Consider the following 22,550-nt stretch of genomic DNA (forward strand, 5'->3'; position numbering starts at 1 on the left):
CAAGTGGTTTGTGAGTTGGATGCAAAGTTTGAGATGAAATGGTGGAAGATTTGTGCAAGAATGATGGAAAGTTTTCTTCCTTCTTTCTTGGTGGAGTTCGGCCGGCTATGGAGGTGAGGATAGAGAGTGTGGCTGATGAATGAAGCTTCTTGGAGAAGCTTGAGTGTTTTGTGGTTAAAATTTGAGCAAAAGTCAACTATGAATAGTACTCGCGCGCGCGCGTTTCGCATCCGTTTTCTCTCAAGTTTGTTTCACTTGTGCAATAAACCTCCAATGTACTTCCTATAACACTATAATTATTCACCCTTAGTAGTCTAGTATAAGTTTCTTAAATCTCCACTTAGCCGTTCCGGCTCGATTTACGCGAACTTCTTATTCGCGCGCGATAAAGCGGAATTTAAAAGAAATTCATGTAACGATGATATAATTAACTAACTCTAGGGTAAATAATTATAAAAATGACTATTTTAAGAATAAAACATGAGTCCTCAAATCTCCAAGATCATTGCACTCTCGGATCAAATATTGCCTCGAAAAATGTGTATTTGCTATTTCTCGCTAAACGAGCCGTAGATAAATTAAATTTGCGAACGGAACGTTTTAAAAATATAAAAGAGACATTTTTGCATACAATGGGTTTTAAAATGAATGAAATAAATTATTCGAAATAAACGGGTGAATAAATAAATAATTAAGCCATTAAAATAATATGAAAGTAAGAAAATATAAATCCGGGTCCTCACAGCAAATAGGTGAACTCTTAGAGATTTTGCTCTACTAGGGACACAAGGGTCACAAACAGGCATAGTAAGACCTATGCTAAATGCTAACAATTTTGAGATTAAATCATCACTTATTCAACAATCTCAATTTGGAGGTAATGCCATAGAGGATCCAAATGCACAGTTGGCTACATTTTTTTAAATATGTGATACCATTAAAATGAATGGCATGAGTGAAGACGCTGTAAGACTAAGGTTGTTTCCATTTTCCTTACGTGATAAAGCCAAAATTTGGTTGCATTCTCATGCTCCAAATACTTTCACTACATGGGATGATCTATCTAGAGTATTTTTGAATAAATATTTTTCACCGGGTAAAACAACTAGATTTAGAATAGACATAACTAGTTTTAGTCAACGAGAGGGTGAATCATTATATGAAACATGGGAAAGGTTTAGAGATTTGTTACAGAAATGCCCATACCATGGACTTCCCAATTGGCTAATTATCTAAACCTTCTATAATGATTTATCTTTCTCGATTAAAACTATAATTGATGTAGCTACAGGTGGAGCTTTAATGGGTAAATCACCCCAAGATGTTCAAAACTTGATAGAGGAGATGCAACAAATAATTACCAATGGACGAATGAGCGAGATAACTATAGACGGCAAGCAGGTATGATAGAAATGGATGCTCTTAACATGTTAAGTGTCCCAATGAACAATATGGTTAAATTGTTAAGTAAACAAATCAGAGTTGATTCTAGTTCTACAACCAATATAGGTGTTATTTGTTGTAACATATGTGGAGGAGAACATGATACTAACACTTGTGTTGAATGTGAGTAGGTACAATTTATCAATAATTACAATGAAAATGCTCAAAACAACCCCTACTCCAACACATATAATTCAGGGTAGAGAAATCATTCAAATTTTGGATGGAAAGGCCAAAGAGCTCAACAAAAGCCAAATAATCCACTGGAATTCCAATCAAGGCAATCAAATATGGAGAACAAATTGGCTTGGGAGATGGCAATTGAAAGACTAGCAAATACATCAAATGACAAAATTGATAAATCAACTAGTGCTACCAACCAACTATTCGAAAGAATTGAGGGAAGAATGGACCAACTTACAACCATGTATAGAAACATAGAGGTTCAAATTAATCAAATTGCCAATTCGATTAACAATAGGAACCATGGAGAATTACCTAGTAAAACTGAAGTTAACCTTAGAGAGCACATCAATGCTATCAATCTTAGAAGTGGTAAAACGGTAGAGGGACCTAAATTTGGTGAGTTTAGTGGTAAAAAGGATAAGGAAGTAGCAAATGAGGAAATGAAAGAGAACCAAAAAGATTATGTTGTTATTGATATTGATTTACCTCCTTCTAATGTGATTACTAGTACTATTCCTTTTCCTAACAAGTTGAAGAAAGATAATAAGGATCGGGAGTTTGAGAAATTTCTCAAAAATTTTCAAATAATTGCATATTAACATTCTCTTTATTAATGCTATTACACAGGTTCCCTCTTATGTGCATTTCTTGAAGGATATCATATCAAAGAAGAGGAAGGTTGTGGATAATGAGATAATAGCATTAACGGAAGAGTGTAGTGCATTGATTAAGAACAAACTCTCTCCTAAATTTAAAGATCTGAGAAGCTTTTTCTATTCCTTGCACTATTGATCATTTACATTTCTCTATTGCTTTATGTAATCTAGGTGCAAGTGTGTCATTTATTTCCCCATCGGTTGTCCGGAAGTTAGGACTTCAAGAGTTCAAAACTACCAAGATTACTTTACAATTAGTGGATAGGTCAATTACACATCTAATAGGTATTTTGAAAAATGTGCTCATAAAGGTAAGACAATTTATTATACTTGTGGATTTTGTTATCCTAGATATTGAGAAAGATGTAAAAATGTCTATTATCCTAGTAAGACCTTTTCTAGCCATGGCACGGACTTTAATTGATATAGAAAATGGTAAGCTCATATTTTGAGTTGATGGCCATGTTTTCAAACTCAGACTGGACCGGCTAGTTCGACCAGTCGAACCGCAAACGACTAAGTATCCGGTCCAAGTCTTTCTTAAAAGTTGGTTTTCAAAAACTCGGTCAAACCCGGTCAAAACCCAAGTTTAACCTAAAACCGGCTAAAACTCGATTTTTTCATTTTCTATTTTGATGATTTTTTTTCCTTTGACTCTTTGACCATATAGAGAGTTTCATATCTCTACAACTTTCCAACGACTGAAAGAATGAAGCTAAATGGTGAACAACAAGAAAATCACTTGGACAGTTGGCTTTAAATCTTTAATATGCCTGAACATTTTCTCAGATCGTAGCATGATTTACGCCATGGCCACACATCATTTTCTTCTTAACTTTGTTATCATTTATAGAATATAGAGGAAAAGGAGGAGAGCCTTTCTTCTTTGCTTGAACTTCTGATCAATTCATGGTTTAGGTGAATTGTTATTTTTATTGAATCTAAAATGTTTCATGAAGAATCCAAATTATGAGAAAAATTCCGTTCTCTAAATTCCTTAAGTTCTTGAAAGATTTCATATTAAATAGGAAAAATAGAAAAAAGAAGAGAGAAGAGAGATAAGGGGAAAAGAAAATAATGAAGAAAAGAGAAGGTTTTCATGTTTGTTTATTGTGTGATGAAAGAAAATAGTAGTCCTGGTGTAGAGAAAGAAGAAGAAAAAATGAAGATTAAGAGAGAGAGAGAGATGAGGAGGAGGAGTAATTGACAACAATATAATGGAACAAGATGGTTTCACAATTGTTAGCATTGATGAATACCCTAAAAGTTTATGTTAATTTCATTTTGGCCTTTCATTATTTTATTAAAGTATAGAATAACCTAATATATTTTCCAAGTCACATTTTTACCTATAATTTCAAAAAATTTTTAAATTGAATCCTTTTGGACTAAATCTAAACTTATCAAATATGTAAATGAAGTTGTAAACCACCAATTTAAGGATAACTTTTATATATTATTTTGATTATATATTATTAATATATATTTATGACATATTTATGACGTCATCCAATTTGACCTCTGATGTAACCGATTGAATCCATTAACCCCTGACCCCTGAACTCGACCGAGCCACTATCCGGTTCGAGTTTCAAAACATAGGTTAATGGAGAGGAATTAGTATTCAAGTTGACCGATAAAGATTAGGATGAAGAACCAATTGACCTTGTTTCTAAATTGCCATGTGATGACAAGGTTAATCAAGAAATGTATGAAGAAGTTAAATTTATAAGTTTTTTTGGTAATAATTTTCATGGTGTAGGAACAACGGAAGCAAAGATAGAGAAGGAAGTTGGTTCAATTGTGACAGCCCCACCTTCCCCTAAGGCGAACCAAAGAGGTTAGTGAACTGCCTGCCCAGCTCTCGCCAGGACTAACGAGCAGTTACCCGTGATCTAACACGTTCCGGAAAAATTAAAAGCGCGCTCAGACAAGCCAAAATCACAAAATAAGAAAACATGAAAATTGGAGTCGACATGAAAGCTGAATCTGTCCAAGAACCATCCCAAACATCAATCAAACATGTACATCTTGCATTAAGCATTTACAAGCCAAAATAGCATACAAACGTGATCCTACCGGTTTATACATGTACGGTTTGCAAATTACAAATCAAAAGAGGAAACGGATCAAAATACATTTAGGGTACGTTTGGTTCCTGTAGAATTGGAGTGTAGAATTGGAATTGGAGCTCCAATTTCAATTCTTGTGTTTGGGTACTATCTTTCCTATAGAATTAGAATTGAATTACAATTCTAAATCGATCGAATTCCATGGTTCCAATTCTTTGGCTGAACCAAAGAATTCCAATTCCAATTCCACAAATAAACAGGTCCACGCGCGGATCTAGTATGGGTCAAAAATTAAAATCGGGTCAAAAGATATTGACACCCCTTTCTTCCCGTCTAACTCACCATTTTCCTCAGCCGCTAGGGCTCTGCTCTCCACCATCACTTCCACCTGCAATCCTAATACCTTACCTTTCCCACCACCGTCTCCCCCCTGCCTTCCATTTCTCTGGCCACTTCCTCCATCCTTCGCCACTCTCGCCACTGTCCACCCCAAATTTCAGACACATTTAGGGCTTGTGAGACACCCAGGAAGGATAATGCTTGTGAGACACCCAGAGGGATCGAGAATTGCCGAACCAAATTGCACCCAGCAAAGCAAACAAGCCTAGATCTCTCCAAGTCATCATTTCAGGCCTCGAACTGTTCACCATAACCATTCCAGCCTCCGCTCAAACGGGTTAGTCATGTATCTGTATACGTATAATCTACGGACCTCTGAATCCGTTGTTATTTTCGTTTGAATCGATTAGATTTAAGTATTCAAGCTTTCATTTCATCCGTCATATCAGTTCTGAACTAAGATCGGAATCGGGAAGTCGTTCGCATATTTTTGTATGTTTTAGAAGTTTGTGTTTGGGATCGAATTCGGTTGGAGATTGAAAGTCGTAATTGCAAATTTTTTGTTGGGGCACTTCTATCCGAGTTCTACTGCCATAAGATCTGTGACCGCCTTTTTTCTTTTGCAGTTTTTATCTGGGCCTCCGTAGGCATTTCTGGGCACCTCAGTTCATCTTGAAGCTGCAGAAACTTCCTGGTTTCTTCCCAGATTCCCAACAAAAAGGCGAAAGAGCTGCTTGGTAAGCGTCTTTAACTCTCCCTATTTACATACTTCGCTTATTTTTCTCCTCCTTTCGCTACTCCTGTCTTGTGAGTTAAATTATATTGAAGTCTCATCAAATCTTTCCTTTTGATGAGACTCATAGAAGGCTTTAGAAGGATTCTGATGTTTCTCGTAGCCAATTAGTCTTGTTTTTAGAAAGAAAGCTTTGTCGGGACTTTTCTGTTTCTTTCTTTTGTTGCAGTGTGCTGGAAAATCCTTACCAGCCGAAGCTTTAAGTCACTAGAATAAATTTAGGACATCTCCAAACAATTTTGTGCACATAAGTGATGATCTCAGCAACATCTCCAAATTACTTTTGCAAAAAGATTCCGTCCAGATAAGTCAGCATAAGTTCTTCATTTAACATATGTATGGATTTTTCAGGTGCCTATTTGCCTCTCACTTTTAGTTCTATAATGCAGTGGCTGCTGAATCTATTCTTAAGAACATGACATTGTGATGTTTTTCTGGTGCATATTTGCCTCAGATATGGCATCTGAAGCAACATCTCAGTCAAAAGGGAAAGGCAAAGGGTATTTCACTTGGACTCCTGATATGGATCGTGTAATGGGCACCTGTTTTATTGACCAAATGAACCAAGGAAACAAATTGGATGGTAAATGTGCATGGAAGACAGCAGCCTACACCGCCGTAATGAATGCTTTATTCGATAAGCTATATATATGATAAGTATCTGGAGTGGTCACCTCAGAATTGATATGCGTCACCTGGGAATTGATATGCGTAGAACAGCTATGCCGAATAGGAAAGATTTTTGGGTGAAACAGAGCGAGCAAGATCCATCTCTGAGCTTGCAATTCAGCAACCTGCATTAGACATTCCACAGTTACTATGGAAGGAATCCATCGACTTTGAGATACCGGTGAAGGACTTGTCCTTGAGCTGCATGAACCTATGTGGTGATCAATGTTGTTGTTTTTTTTTTTTTGTTTTTTTCATGCTATCCAGATGCTTGTTGAGCTCATTTCACATCATACTAGAGATTGGTTAAGAAGTGTTATTTGTCGAGTCTGATTGGACATGCAAGTCAGAAAATGATACTTGTGTTGGCATTTAAATTTTGCTTCCAAATTTTTATGCTGGCCTTCGGCATTTTCATTCGGTTGTATTGTTAGGGGAGTGAAATGGAGACTTGGAACTTGTAGGTGTTATGACTAACGAACTTGCAAGTTAATAAATTATAGATGAATGGGTTATGGTACATGGTTTCTGGTGTATCCCTCGACCGACATTGGATGTTGCACAAATTGGACAATTCCTGTGTACAATTGTCTTTGCCATCTGATGCATGTTGCCTCCATGCGCCACAAGGATATATTTCTTCACAAAAAGGGATAATGGATCAAAACATGTTAAAGGAAATGTTCACCAAAGAAATTGATATGAGAGTGGGAAAAAATAAATTATTAAAGGCATATATTGGTTTTTTCTTTCAAATATTTAGTAAAGATTAGCTAAATGTAAGAAAAAAAGAAATTATTATATAGAAAAAAGAAAAAAAAGAAAAATTATATGTAAGCAAATGTTTCATGAAAACAATTCTAATTCCTAATGAATTCTTCTCTCATGCAAACAAAGAATTTGGAATTCCAAATAAATTCCATATCAATTCTATGCATTTTCCAAACGAAAGAATTGCAATGATTTGGAATTCCAATTCATAGAATTCCAATTCTATAGAATTTTAATTCTAATTCAATTCCAATTCTGTAGAACCAAACACACCCTTAGGGTTTCATTCATTGAGCTATACAAAAGATATTTACAACTAGCTCAACTCGGCAACCAACTATCAAAGCCATTGCAAAAGTGTTTAAATTCCTGTAAGGAAAACAAAAGGAATAGAGTGAGCTTACGCCCAGTGAGATACTATCAGTCAAGCAACCAAGTTCATATAAGCATAAGACTTTTCACCCCAATTCATTCAATAAAGAAGTAAACCAAGATCACACATTAATAAAATTGGTCAAACGATACGGACGGCTCTCAAGAACCCCTTTTCCTCGCTTGCATACTTGATCGGACCTCATTGACCCTCCGTCAATGTTTAAAGAGTAACCAACCGTAGGCTCCACTTTACTTCCATTCCTTCCACCCAACATACCCCTACCGGATCCGAACTTCAAACAGTTTAAAATTGGTAATACTCGAGTATACCGGAATCGAGAGTCTCATACTACAAGATTCCATATAACAGTCCCCATGGCTCGTCGATTTTCATGACCAAGCCCTTGCCGGCTCGATTCAATCAACTACCAATGGGGTTGAGCTCAGTAGTAACAGTAATGGCCGTTGGATACTCGTCCAAACGACACCAAAGCCAGTATTTCATGTATCATTTAAGTATCACAGGAAACAGTCACATTGAACATAAAGGTGAGAGTGATCAAGTACACTCTCACTTCAATCAATGTCAACGGTGCACATAACATTCAAGGCATCAATTTCAAGTGTAACCAAGCCACATAGTAGCAAACAAGTGAGTAGTACACTCACCAAGCAAGCAAGTGAAATTTCATGCACTTCCGCCCAAAGAGCATCTTGAATCACTGTCACGCCCTAAAAGGTTCAAACAAGCATAATAAGACTCAATTACAAGTCATAAACCAATTCCACATACTACCAAAAATAAGGCTCTATTAGAACGTATGAGTACCAAAGTAAGCTAGGGAAAATCCGGAAATGAAAGTTAAGCCCTAAAACCCAAAAACAGTTTTGACGTCATTAAACCGGCACTACGATAATCGGATAGATGTACAAGATACACCGTTTCGAAGCTAACAGAAAGGGCTACAATGTTTAAGAAGGCCACTCAGTACAGTTTGTAGTGAAACTAGGTCAAAAGTTCAATGTACCAAACCAGAACCGTATAAACAGTTTAACGAACCGTATTCTGGTTAAATAACCATAATTCAGGCTACCAAAGTCCAATTCAAGTGATTCCAAAGCCATCCGAAAGCTAAGATACCAGGATATATTTATTAAGAAGACATAAACAACCAAATCAGTAGTATTCCTGGTCAAACTAACCAATTACCAAAGCTGATTACCAGGTTCGGACAGAAACAGGGTGGCAGGGCTATTTCAGTCTTTTCACAGGCTACGTTACTCGGATTGGCCTGAAATTTTGTAGGCATCTATAAAATATCATTCCCTACAATGTTCATGTTTTAACCCAAGGCTAAGTCGGCCTCTAACTATGGGAAACAGTACCGGGCAGAATGGATTCAATTGCAACCCTAATTTCCGAAATTTCCTTTCAAAGCGGAAATTTTCCGCAAATAGCCACAATTTACACCCTAAGGCTTCATTCTAAACCATTCCCAACCATCATCCATGGCCACACAATATTAATCATATGAAAACAGAAAAATCATGAATAAATATAAAACTTCACCAATTTCTACCAAAAATCATGAAACAACACCTAATATCATCACTTCATCTCACATAAGTCACTGATTAAGGATTATTGAGAAGAAAGAGAGGTCCCTTAGCTACTCACCTTAACAACCAAAGAAAGGGAGCAATTTAGCACCTTAATCTTCCAACCCACTTCACTAATCACCTCACAACTACTAAGAGAAGGAGTTTTACGAAGAACTTTCAAGTTTAATCGGTTGGTTTGTTGGATTGAGCAAGGTTTGAGATGAAGAAAGTTGAAGAGTTTTTCCCTTTCCTCCCTAGCAAGGTTCGGCCAAGAGCTTGCAAATTTGGGTGATTTTTGGGTCAATTTTTTATTTAATTGGTAAAGTAGTGAATAGTGGTCAAAATGTAAGAATTACTCTCCAAGTGACACTTGTCACCACCATTAATGCATGGCTATCCTTTTGTCCCTCTCACACTAATCCATTTAGTTATCTCTAGTTATCTCTTAACACCTGCTAAAGGAAACCCGGTATCCAAAACTTAACCTAACTGACCGAATTTTTCATAACTTTCCGCACTAGAGGGTCCCACGTCCGGTATACACTCTTAATTTCTTAAAAACTAACCGATACTAGAAAAATCATCTAAAAACTATATTTACTCATAAAAATTATTTATAAAATTTTCCTAATAAAGAAAATGCGTAAAAGGCGTGCAAATAAATAAAATAAGGCCTAGAAATTGAGAAATTTACGGGTTCTCACACTCTCTCCCCCTTAAAAGAATTTTACTCATAAAAGAATCTTAGAAATTGGAACTCCAAATCTTTTCTTCGATTATCCGCGTAGCTCTTTTGTCGGCTTTGAGCGGTTTGGAGTCGTTGCCGTATCAATTTAACTTTTTCTCGAGCTTCTTCCATCCATGGAATAGTTGCTGGATCCAGTGCCTTCCTCTCGCCAACTTCGTCCCAGTAGATCGGTAACCGGCATTTTCGTCCATATAGTGCCTCGTATGGAGCCATTTGAATCGACGAATGGTAGCTATTATTGTACGCAAACTCTACTAAGGTCATGTGTTGACCCCAGTTACCTCCAAAATCCAGAATGCAGGTTCGCAACATGTCCTCGAAAGTTTGGATTGTTCGCTCCGATTGTCCATCCGTTTGAGGGTGATAGGTAGTGCTCAAGTTGAGTTTAGTCCCCAGAGTCTCTTGGAACTTCTGCCAGAATCTAGACATGAAATGGGGATCTCTATCGGAGACGATGCTCACAGGAACACCATGTAACCTGACGATCTCATCCATGTACATCTGAGCTAACTTGTCCATGGAATATTTCATGTTTACCGGCAAGAAATGGGCCGACTTGGTTAATCGATCGACGATCACCCAAACGACATCGTGTTCTCGTTGCGTTCGCAGCAAACCAGAAACGAAGTCCATTGTGATGTTTTCCCATTTCCATTCAGGTATCTCAAGAGGTTGTAGTAAGCCTGATGGTTTTTTATGCTCTGCCTTAACTTGTTGGCAAATGAGACATTTTTGCACATACAAAGCGATTTCCCTCTTCATATTGTCCCACCAATAGGCTCCTTTTTGGTCTTGGTACATCTTGCTACTACCTGGATGGATCGTATACTTGGACCGATGAGCTTCCTCTAAAATCTCCGTTTTTAACGCTTCATCTTTAGGCACCACCACTCAATTTCGGTATTTTAAAATACCCTCAGGGCTAAAGTTGAAGTCAGTTGTTTCCTCCTTTTCCACATTTTCTCCCCATTTCCGCACCATCATCCATGGCCACACAATATTAATCATATGAAAACAGAAAAATCATGAATAAATATAAAACTTCACCAATTTCTACCAAAAATCATGAAACAACACCTAATATCATCACTTCATCTCACATAAGTCACTAATTAAGCATTATTGAGAAGAAAGAGAGATCCCTTAGCTACTCACCTTAACAACCAAAGAAAGGGAGCAATTTAGCACCTTAATCTTCCAACCCACTTCACTAATCACCTCACAACTACTAAGAGAAGGAGTTTTATGGAGAACTTTCAAGTTTAATCGGTTGGTTTGTTGGATTGAGCAAGGTTTGAGATGAAGAAAGTTGAAGAGTTTTTCCCTTTCCTCCCTAGCAAGGTTCGGCCAAGAGCTTGCAAATTTGGGTGATTTTTGGGTCAATTTTTTATTTAATTGATAAAGTAGTGAATAGTGGTCAAAATGTAAGAATTACTCTCCAAGTGACACTTGTCACCACCATTAATGCATGGCTATCCTTTTGTCCCTCTCACACTAATCCATTTAGTAACCTCTAGTTATCTCTTAACACCTGCTAAAGGAAATCCGGTATCCAAAACTTAACCTAACTGACCGAATTTTTCCGAACTTTCCGCACTAGCGGGTCCCACGTCCGGTATACACTCTTAATTTCTCAAAAACTAATCGATACTAGAAAAATCATCTAAAAACTATATTTACTCAAAAAAATTATTTAGAAAATTTTTCTAATAAAGAAAATGGGTAAAAGGCGTGCAAATAAATAAAATAAGGCCTAGAAATTGAGAAATTTACGAGTTCTCACATCAATTCATTCACCGCTCCATGAGGAAATCGGTGAAAAGTTGAGCCAACTTGAGAAAGACAAGCATTTTCCATCAATAAGTGAAGCCAAGCCTATATATTGTAGACACCAAATTTTTGGTTTCGAATCTTATTTTTTTAAATTAGTTTAATTTTGGATTTATTTGTTCAATTTTAGATTTATTTTGGTTGATTCCTATCTCGTGTCTCTTATTGTATTTTAATTAGTTGTTTTTATTCAAATTCAATGTTTTCTTGAAAAAAAAGGAAAAAGAGAAAAATGATGAAAAATGAAAAATGATGAAAAGAAAATGAAAAATTGCAATTTTGCTGTTTATTATTTCTAGTTTATTCATTTTATCCGATGTTAATTAAATTGTTGGTTTTCATTTAATTTTATTACCATTTTGTTAAATTACTTAAAAAAAAAAAAGGGGGAAAAAAAAAGAGAGAGAGTCGCGGCATGCAAGCTGCATATTTTTGCAGCTTGCAAGGACAGTCACGCATGCCCCGTTGGAGGGCTAGATGTGAAGGCAAGGGCAAGTCTTTCATCCTCACCATTGGGGTGAGGGTTTAGGAACCTTGGGTTCCATATAAAAGCAAAAGAAAACAGCAGCCGAGGGGGCTTTTTTGGGGTGGACGGATATAGAGTTGGGGTTGGACGACTGAGGAAAAAAGGCTGAGGGAGAGATCGAGTGAGAGGAAGACCGAGAGCAAAAGAGAGGGGACGGGCTGAGTGAAAAGCGAAGAGGGAGATAGCTAGAGTGTGAGAACCCGTTTTGCCCTAATATTTTCCTAGGGTTTATTTTCCCCTTAATTGCATGTTTTCTGCATTTTCTGGCTTAGAAATATTTTCTTAGTGGATTTTATGAGTACTTATAGTTTTTAGATGATTTTTCTAGCATTGGTGAGTTTTTAGAAAATTAAGAATATATATTGGACGTGGGACCCACTAGTGCGAAAGGTACGGGAAAATTCGGCCAATAAGGTTAAGTTTCGGATACTGTTAGAAATTTATCGGGTGTTAAGTGATAAGTAGAGTGTGTGAAGTGATTGATGTGAGAGAGAAAAGAAAGATAAGAATGCATTGATGGAAGTGCCACATGTCATCTTCTCATTGGTTGTACCTTAAGAATTACTATTCACCTTTTGACAATTTTTTTGACTTTTACCACTTGAGTTAAATATCTCAAAAATTACAAAAAAAACTCACTCTTCTCTCTTCCCTCTTGGCCGGCCATCCCAAGCTCCACAAGGAAGAAAGCTCTTCAAATTTTAAGCTTCCACTTGGTGCAAATCAACCAAAACCAATTGTTTCCATCCATTTCACTCCATAGGAACTTTGCTTCTAGTGTTAATAAGTGTACTAGTGAAGTTGTTTTGAAGCTCTAAGGTGGCCAACCTCTCTATCTTTCTTGTTTCTTGGTAAGTGTTGCTTGAACACTCTACTACCTCTAATAATGGTTATATGATGCTTAGAAGTGGCATGAGTGTGAGAAAATGTGATTTGTTTCTTGATTTGAAGAGTTTTGGTGAAGTTTTCATTTTATTGAGAATTTTTCTGGTTTAATATGAAATGAAGGTTGTGGCTTTGCATGATGAATGGTAATGGTTGATGATGACTCTATGAGGTGTATTGGATAGGAAAATGCAATCAATTTTGGATTTGGTGTGAAATTGAAAAGTTAGGGTTCTTAATTCCCAAATTCTGTCCGGTTTTTGATCATAGGGTTAGAGGCCGAATTTGACTTTGCTTAAAACATGAAAGTTGTAGGTATTGATGTGATGGAGATACCTGTAAAATTTCAGGGCATTTGGATTAGTGTGGAGTGAGTTATGACGAAATTACTGTAGCTGTTCTGCTTTGGACAGAATGCGAAAACTGCGATAGTAATTGGCTATTTTGACTGGAATTGGTTTGGATTTTGGAGTTGGTGTCTTCTGATGAAATGTAGCTGGATGACTTAGCTAACATATGCCTTTGGAATTTCGGCAATTGGACTTGTATGGACTGAGATATACTGATTACAGTTTTTGGTGATTTGCAAACCTGTTTTGGTAATTCTGGTTTAGTATTTTGCACTTTTGACCTAGTTAAGCTAGGAACTGGATTGAGTGACCTTCTACATTATTGTAGCCCTGTTTCATAGCTTCGAAATGGTGGGTCTTACACCCCCAACCGATAACCGTAGTGAAATTGACGCCATTACCGCATTCTAAGCTCAAACACGGTTTTTCTATCGAGGCTTAAGTTAAGGCCATATATTAATTTCTGGTTTGCTATCATGCCTACTTATGCATGTGAAACCCTATTGGGGTTGTGTTTAGCATTGTTTGATGACTCGTTCTCGAGTCTCATTGCATTTGTTGTGTGATTCTAGGGCGTGACGGTAGCTCACGGCGTCTTGGTGATCACGGTGTATGAAACACCATTTTCTCACTTGGTGAGTATACCACTCACTAAATTGTTACTATGTGGCTTTGTTAAATGTTATGTGATGCCTTGATGGCTTACTTGCATATTGGAATTGATTAAGGTAAGGGTGTACTTGACCGCCCTCACCTCTTTTGATATTGTCATTGATTGGCTACCGTTTTATTGCATTACTGAACTTGATATATTGGTTGGTGAATTCCATTTCATGGAAACTGAATTGATGTCGTTTGGACGATGTCCAACGGCCTTACTGCATTACTGAGCTCAACTCCGTTTGGTAGTCAATTGGATCGAGCCGGCGAGGGCTTGGTCGTGAAGATTGAATTGCCACGGGGACTGTATTGGGGAACCTTGTGGTAATGAGACCCTTGGTTCCGGTAAACTCGAGTATTACCAAAATGACTGAATGGAGTGCGGGCCCGGTTGGGGTATGTTGGGTGGAAGGAATGGAAGTGAAGTGAGGTCTACGGTTTGGTACTTTTAACATTGACGGAGGGTCAATGAGTGTGGATCAAGAATGTAAGCGTGGAAATGGGCTCTTGAGAGCCGACCGTATCCTTTCACTGAATTGCTTACTTCGAAATTGCATACTTGAATTGAATGTGTGAGAACCCGTAAAACCCTAATTATTTTTCTAGGGTTTATTTCCCCTTAATTGCATGTTTTCTGCATTTTCGGGCCTAGGAATATTTTTCTGGTAGATTTTATGAGTAATTATAGTTTTTAGATGATTTTTCTAGTATTGGTGAGTTTTTAGAAAATTAAGAATATATTGTGGACGTGGGACCCACTAGTGCGAAAAGTTTGGAAAAATTCGGCCAATAAGGTTAAGTTTCGGATACAGTGAAAATTTTATCGGGTGTTAAGAGATAAGTAGTGTGTGTGAAGTGATTGATGTGAGAGAGAAAAGAAAGATAGGAATGCATTTATGGAGGTGACAAGTGTCACCTCCTCATTGGATGAACTTTAAGAAGTACTATTCACAATTTTGACTTTTTTGACCAAAGGTTTATATATCAAAAAAATTGCACAAAATTCACCATTTTTGCACCTTTGATGGCCGGCTCTCTCTCTCTCAAAGAAGAAGACAATTTCCTAACTTTCAAGCTTCCATAAGCTTCAATCTTCCATGAACAAAGGCTTAGACTAGATTCTACTCCATAAAACCTTATCTTCTAGTGATAGTAAGTTGTTTGGTGAACTTTGTTTGAAGCTCTAAGGTGGCCAACATCTTCCTCTCTCTTGGTTCTTGGTAAGTGAAGCTTGAAACACCCTACTACCTCTAATAATGCTTATTTTGTGCTTAATGGGGGCATGAGTGAAGGAATATGTGATTTACCCCTTGATTTGGCTTGTTTTGGTGAAGTTTGCCATTTTATGATGAATTTTCTGGTTTCATATGATTTTGATGTTGTGGACTAGTATGATGGTTGGTAATAAGGGGCTTTGACTCTAGTAGGTATGAATTGTTGTTAAATGCAATCAATTTTGGATTTGGAATGAAATGTGAAAAGTTAGGGTTCTTGAACCCCTATTCTGTCCGAAATTTTAGGTCATAGCTAGAGGCCGAATTGGACTTTGCTCAAAACATAAAAGTTGTAGGTATTGATGAGTTTAGTGTGCCTGCAAAATTTCAGGGCAATTGGACAAGTGTAGAGTGAGTTATGCCGTTTTTACTGTTGCTGTTTTTGGTGCACAGAATGTCCGAACTGCGATAGAAATTTCCTGTTTTGACTGGAATTGGTTTGGATTTTGAAGTTGGTGTCTTCTGATGAAATGTAGCTGAATGTCTTAGCTAACATATGCCTTTGGAATTTCGGCATTTGGACTTGTATGGACTGAGATATACCGATTACAGTTTTCTGCGTTTTGCAAACCTGTTTTGGGAATTCTTGTATAGTATTTCGTATATTTGACCTAGTTGTGTTAGGAACTGGATTGAGTGACCTTCTACATTGTTGTAGTTCTGTTTCTTGGCTTCGAAATGGTGGGTCTTACACCCCCATCCGATAATTGTAGTGAGATTTGTGCCATTACCGCTTTTGGAGGCCAAAAACTGTTTTTGTAGTTGGGACGAATGAGTTCCAATGCTTGATTTTTCTGGTTTGCTATTATGCTTGTTTATGCATATGAAACCCTATTGGGTTATAATTGGCTTGGCTTGTGACTCGTTATCGAGTCTTATGGTATTTGTTTACATGTTCTAGGGCGTGACGATAGCTCACGACATTCTCCTGACGGAAGTGCATGAAATAGCACTTAATTGATTGGTGAGTGTACTACTCACTTGTGTGCTATTATATGGCTTTGATATTTGAACTTGAGATGTTGTATGTTAATGGATTGATGTGAGAGTGTACTTTATCACTCTCACTTATTGTTTCACATGTTATTGGAAAGTTATTGGAAAGTTATATGAACTGATATATGAAATGAAATACATGACTTGATATCGATTGGACAAGTATCCAACGACTACAAATGTTATCATTGAGCTCAACCCCATTGGTAGTTGATTGAATCGAGCCGACAAGGGTTTGGTCGTGACAATTAATGAGCCTTGGGTAAAGTTATAAGGAATCTTGTAGTATGAGAGACTCTTGATTCCGGTATACTCGAGTAATACCACAGTGCAAGTGTTTGGAGTGCGGGCCCGGTAGGGGGATGTTTGGTGGAAGGAATGGGAGAGAAGAGGAGTCTACGGTTGGTCACTCTTCAACATTGACGGAGAGTCAATGAGGTTGGATCAAGACATAAGCGTGGAAATGGGCTCTTGAGAGCCGACCGTATCCTTTCACTGATTTACTTTGCTTCGAAATTGCATACTTGAATTGAATGGTTTTGCTTATGTGATCGTAATTGCTATTGTGATAGTTGCTCACTGAGCTTTAGCTCACCCCGTTCCTTTTGTTTTCCTTACAGGAATATGACTCTTTTGGAATGAATTTTGATAAATGGTTGCCAAATGAACTAGATGAATGACTCTTTTGTATTGTATATAAAATGGGACCCTAAATGTATCATTAGGGCCGTTTTCACTTTTGTTTTGGCAAACCATATATGTAGTGACTTTTGTATCACTTTTAAATGTCATTTTTGGTTTGTAAAGGCTAAATGTTTTGTGGTTTATGTAATTCGATGTTTGGTTGGGTTCGGACGAGTCGGTTACTATTCATGGCCGACTCCGGTTTTTGTTTCTTTTATTTTGGGTTATTTTGCCCTTTTGCCTTATTTGCGCGCGTTATAAGTTCCGGAACGTGAAAGATCGCTCTATACTGCACCGTTAGTCCTGGCGAGAGCTGGGCAGGCAGTCCGCTAACCTCTTTGGTTCGCCTTAGGGGAAAGTGGGGCTGTCACAGGTGGTATCAGAGCCACGTCGCGTGGTCTCTGCGCGAAGTGAGACTGGGCCAAGTGGTGTTGTGGTCCTAATTTCATGAATATGTTTAAGTGCTCGGTTGAGCATAAGTTATGAACCTTGAAGTGTTATAGGTCTTTAATCTTTCTCATGGTATTTAAGGACCCTAGATAAGTATGTCGGACAGGAATTTTGATTTGTAGATGGTTTACTCTTGGGACTGGCCAGCTCGAGATGTGAACTATCTTATTTCGGATTCTCGTGCCCGAGTACCCCAGAATTGGGGTGATGCAAGCTACTAGGTATTTGAACCCTATGTTTTGGAAATAAGCCTTGTATTTTGGAAACGTGAACAGGCTTTGTCTGACTAAGATGAGCACAAGAGATCAATGGACATCTGTTTGGATAGTAAGTGACGTGAGAGACTAGACGGGCTGGTACTGGGATGACTTTTCGACTGTATATGACTAAGTCTATATTTGCTTACCTGCTTATCCGTCTTTTAATATAACGTGTTATATGCGATATGTTATTGGTATGATAGATTTTGTTATGTTAGTCAATTTATTGCATTCATGCATGGAAGTACCCTTTTGGAAAAAAAAAAAACCCGCGGACACGGTCATAGCAGTGACACAAAACGAGACCAAGGGTCAAAGAGAAGAAAGGGAGGAAACAACACCTGAACCGAACGTGGACCAAGAGTGCTACTTGTAATCAAGACTTTCTTATGACCCATTGTTTTGCCGACAGGCTACCATTTGAGGTCCAGCAACTCTGTAAAATGGCACGTAGGGTTGAGATGTATAATGAAATCGGGGGTCTTCGAGACGAAATAGAAGTCCAAAAGAACCTAGTCGCATACTGGGAAGGGCGCTGGAAGCACGAGTATACAGAGAAAATTGAGCTCCTGCACAAAAACTTAGAGCTAAAAAGGAAATATGAAGGGATTTCCGAGGAGGCCCTGGAAAAGGCTCAATGCATCAAGAATGCAAAGGTGCAAGTGAAAGCTTCCCAAATACGGAAAAGGGGTGCAGTGGGTAGCGTGAGTGAGGAACCTTCTAAAGTACAGAAAGTGAACCAGTTATTCGGGCCGCCATGGACAATGGGGGCGGTAGATAAAAGATTTGTCAATGAAAGTCAAACCAGACAGGGGGAGATTTCTCCGAAAAGCAAAAAGATGACTTTCCACTTGACTTGTGACTATTGCGGAAAGGCCAATCACACTGAGAATGATTGCTGGAGAAAGGGGAGTAGATGTCTGCGCTGTGGGAGCATCGAGCATCGAATTGCATATTGCCCGATTAAAGTGCGGAAAAAGAAAAGAACTCAACAACCAACCCAGACCGACCCTGCACCGTCAAGTGGAGAAGGGACTGGAATGAAGAACCTCGTTTCTTCTGACTCTGAAGACGGAGAAGGTACAGGCCATTGGATACTTTAAATTTGAAGGAAAATTTCGAGGACGAAATTCTTTTAAGGGGGGGAGAGTGTGAGAACCCGTAAAACCCTAATTATTTTTCTAGGGTTTATTTCCCCTTAATTGCATGTTTTCTGCATTTTCGGGCCTAGGAATATTTTTCTGGTAGATTTTATGAGTAATTATAGTTTTTAGATAATTTTTCTAGTATTGGTGAGTTTTTAGAAAATTAAGAATATATTGTGGACGTGGGACCCACTAGTGCGAAAAGTTTGGAAAAATTCGGCCAATAAGGTTAAGTTTCGGATACAGTGAAAATTTTATCGGGTGTTAAGAGATAAGTAGTGTGTGTGAAGTGATTGATGTGAGAGAGAAAAGAAAGATAGGAATGCATTTATGGAGGTGACAAGTGTCACCTCCTCATTGGATGAACTTTAAGAAGTACTATTCACAATTTTGACTTTTTTGACCAAAGGTTTATATATCAAAAAAATTGCACAAAATTCACCATTTTTGCACCCTTGATGGCCGGCTCTCTCTCTCTCAAAGAAGAAGACAATTTCCTAACTTTCAAGCTTCCATAAGCTTCAATCTTCCATGAACAAAGGCTTAGACTAGATTCTACTCCATAAAACCTTATCTTCTAGTGATAGTAAGTTGTTTGGTGAACTTTGTTTGAAGCTCTAAGGTGGCCAACATCTTCCTCTCTCTTGGTTCTTGGTAAGTGAAGCTTGAAACACCCTACTACCTCTAATAATGCTTATTTTGTGCTTAATGGGGGCATGAGTGAAGGAATATGTGATTTACCCCTTGATTTGGCTTGTTTTGGTGAAGTTTGCCATTTTATGATGAATTTTCTGGTTTCATATGATTTTGATGTTGTGGACTAGTATGATGGTTGGTAATAAGGGGCTTTGACTCTAGTAGGTATGAATTGTTGTTAAATGCAATCAATTTTGGATTTGGAATGAAATGTGAAAAGTTAGGGTTCTTGAACCCCTATTCTGTCCGAAATTTTAGGTCATAGCTAGAGGCCGAATTGGACTTTGCTCAAAACATAAAAGTTGTAGGTATTGATGATTTTAGTGTGCCTGCAAAATTTCAGGGCAATTGGACAAGTGTAGAGTGAGTTATGCCGTTTTTACTGTTGCTGTTTTTGGTGCACAGAATGTCCGAACTGCGATAGAAATTTCCTGTTTTGACTGGAATTGGTTTGGATTTTGAAGTTGGTGTCTTCTGATGAAATGTAGCTGAATGTCTTAGCTAACATATGCCTTTGGAATTTCGGCATTTGGACTTGTATGGACTGAGATATACCGATTACAGTTTTCTGCGTTTTGCAAACCTGTTTTGGGAATTCTTGTATAGTATTTCGTATATTTGACCTAGTTGTGTTAGGAACTGGATTGAGTGACCTTCTACATTGTTGTAGTTCTGTTTCTTGGCTTCGAAATGGTGGGTCTTACACCCCCATCCGATAATTGTAGTGAGATTTGTGCCATTACCGCTTTTGGAGGCCAAAAACTGTTTTTGTAGTTGGGACGAATGAGTTCCAATGCTTGATTTTTCTGGTTTGCTATTATGCTTGTTTATGCATATGAAACCCTATTGGGTTATAATTGGCTTGGCTTGTGACTCGTTATCGAGTCTTATGGTATTTGTTTACATGTTCTAGGGCGTGACGATAGCTCACGACATTCTCCTGACGGAAGTGCATGAAATAGCACTTAATTGATTGGTGAGTGTACTACTCACTTGTGTGCTATTATATGGCTTTGATATTTGAACTTGAGATGTTGTATGTTAATGGATTGATGTGAGAGTGTACTTTATCACTCTCACTTATTGTTTCACATGTTATTGGAAAGTTATTGGAAAGTTATATGAACTGATATATGAAATGAAATACATGACTTGATATCGATTGGACAAGTATCCAACGACTACAAATGTTATCATTGAGCTCAACCCCATTGGTAGTTGATTGAATCGAGCCGACAAGGGTTTGGTCGTGACAATTAATGAGCCTTGGGTAAAGTTATAAGGAATCTTGTAGTATGAGAGACTCTTGATTCCGGTATACTCGAGTAATACCACAGTGCAAGTGTTTGGAGTGCGGGCCCGGTAGGGGGATGTTTGGTGGAAGGAATGGGAGAGAAGAGGAGTCTACGGTTGGTCACTCTTCAACATTGACGGAGAGTCAATGAGGTTGGATCAAGACATAAGCGTGGAAATGGGCTCTTGAGAGCCGACCGTATCCTTTCACTGATTTACTTTGCTTCGAAATTGCATACTTGAATTGAATGGTTTTGCTTATGTGATCGTAATTGCTATTGTGATAGTTGCTCACTGAGCTTTAGCTCACCCCGTTCCTTTTGTTTTCCTTACAGGAATATGACTCTTTTGGAATGAATTTTGATAAATGGTTGCCAAATGAACTAGATGAATGACTCTTTTGTATTGTATATAAAATGGGACCCTAAATGTATCATTAGGGCCGTTTTCACTTTTGTTTTGGCAAACCATATATGTAGTGACTTTTGTATCACTTTTAAATGTCATTTTTGGTTTGTAAAGGCTAAATGTTTTGTGGTTTATGTAATTCGATGTTTGGTTGGGTTCGGACGAGTCGGTTACTATTCATGGCCGACTCCGGTTTTTGTTTCTTTTATTTTGGGTTATTTTGCCCTTTTGCCTTATTTGCGCGCGTTATAAGTTCCGGAACGTGAAAGATCGCTCTATACTGCACCGTTAGTCCTGGCGAGAGCTGGGCAGGCAGTCCGCTAACCTCTTTGGTTCGCCTTAGGGGAAAGTGGGGCTGTCACAGAATGGTTATGCTTATGTGATCTTAACTGCTATTGTGATAGTTGCTCACTGAGCTTTAGCTCACACCGTTCCATTTGTTTTCCTTACAGGAAAATGAACACTTTTGGAAAAGATTGTAATAGTTGAATGACAAGTTGAGCTCATGTACATGTATTTTGAAAAGCTCCTTGAGGGTGAAACCCTAAGTGTTTTGTTTCCTCCAATGTTTGGTTTGTAATTGGTTATTGTACATGTGTGGATTAGTTGGATATTTTGGTATGCCGATTTGGCTTGGAATGTTGGAATTCAATGTATATATGCTTGGTTGATGTTTGGCTGAACTTTGAATCGATTTGGATTTCAAACGGCAAAAGGAAAATTTTGAACGAAAAGTCACTGGACTGAATCCGGCCAGGAATCCGGCCAGAAACTGGCCGGATTGCCGGCCGGATTGCGGAGGGTTTTGGAGAACATTTTGGATTGCTCTCGGCCTAGTATCCGGCCGAGAATCCGGCCGGAAATCCGGCCAGATTCCGGCCGGATTCTGACGTGGCCTGCACTATTCATCTTCGGCAATTTTTTTTTTCGTTTTTTTTTATTTTGACTCTTTTGACTTGTTTGCGCGCAATGGTATGTTCCGGAACGTTATAGAACGACGTTAACTGTACCGTAGTCCTGGCGAGAGCTGGGCAGGCAGTCCGCTAACCTCTTTGGTTCGCCTTAGGGGAAGGTGGGGCTGTTACAATTGGTATCAGAGCCACTTCGCGTGGTCTCTGCGTGGAGTGAGACTGGGCCAAGTGGTGGTGTGGTCCTAATTTCATGAATATGTCTAAGTGCTCGTTTGAGCATAAGTTATGAACCGGGCATGTGATAAGTGTACGAATCATTATCATGGGACTCGAGGAAGTTAGGTATGTATGTCGGGTAGGAATCTTTTATAAGGATGGTTTACTCTTGGGACCGGCCGGCTCGAGATGTGAATTATCTTAGACGAGATTCTCGCGCCCGGATACGAAAGATATGAAGGCCTAGGTTAGAAAGGATTAGGTGAACTAGAAAGGCGATTCTATGGAACTTCGTGTGGTTTGTTCGGGTGG

General features: G+C 38.3%; 1 non-coding gene across 1 annotated transcript; it reads right to left on the bottom strand.

Annotated features, from left to right (window-relative positions):
* Positions 1 to 1,107: 1,107 nt before the first annotated feature.
* LOC113720723 (small nucleolar RNA R71) lies at positions 1,108 to 1,214 on the bottom strand. The gene has a single exon (XR_003455490.1). It is a non-coding gene; the product is annotated as a small nucleolar RNA R71 (small nucleolar RNA).
* Between the last annotated feature and the right edge of the window lie 21,336 nt (positions 1,215 to 22,550).

The sequence above is a fragment of the Coffea arabica genome, chromosome 8e (assembly GCF_036785885.1).
Source record: "Coffea arabica cultivar ET-39 chromosome 8e, Coffea Arabica ET-39 HiFi, whole genome shotgun sequence".
NCBI lineage: Eukaryota > Viridiplantae > Streptophyta > Magnoliopsida > Gentianales > Rubiaceae > Coffea > Coffea arabica.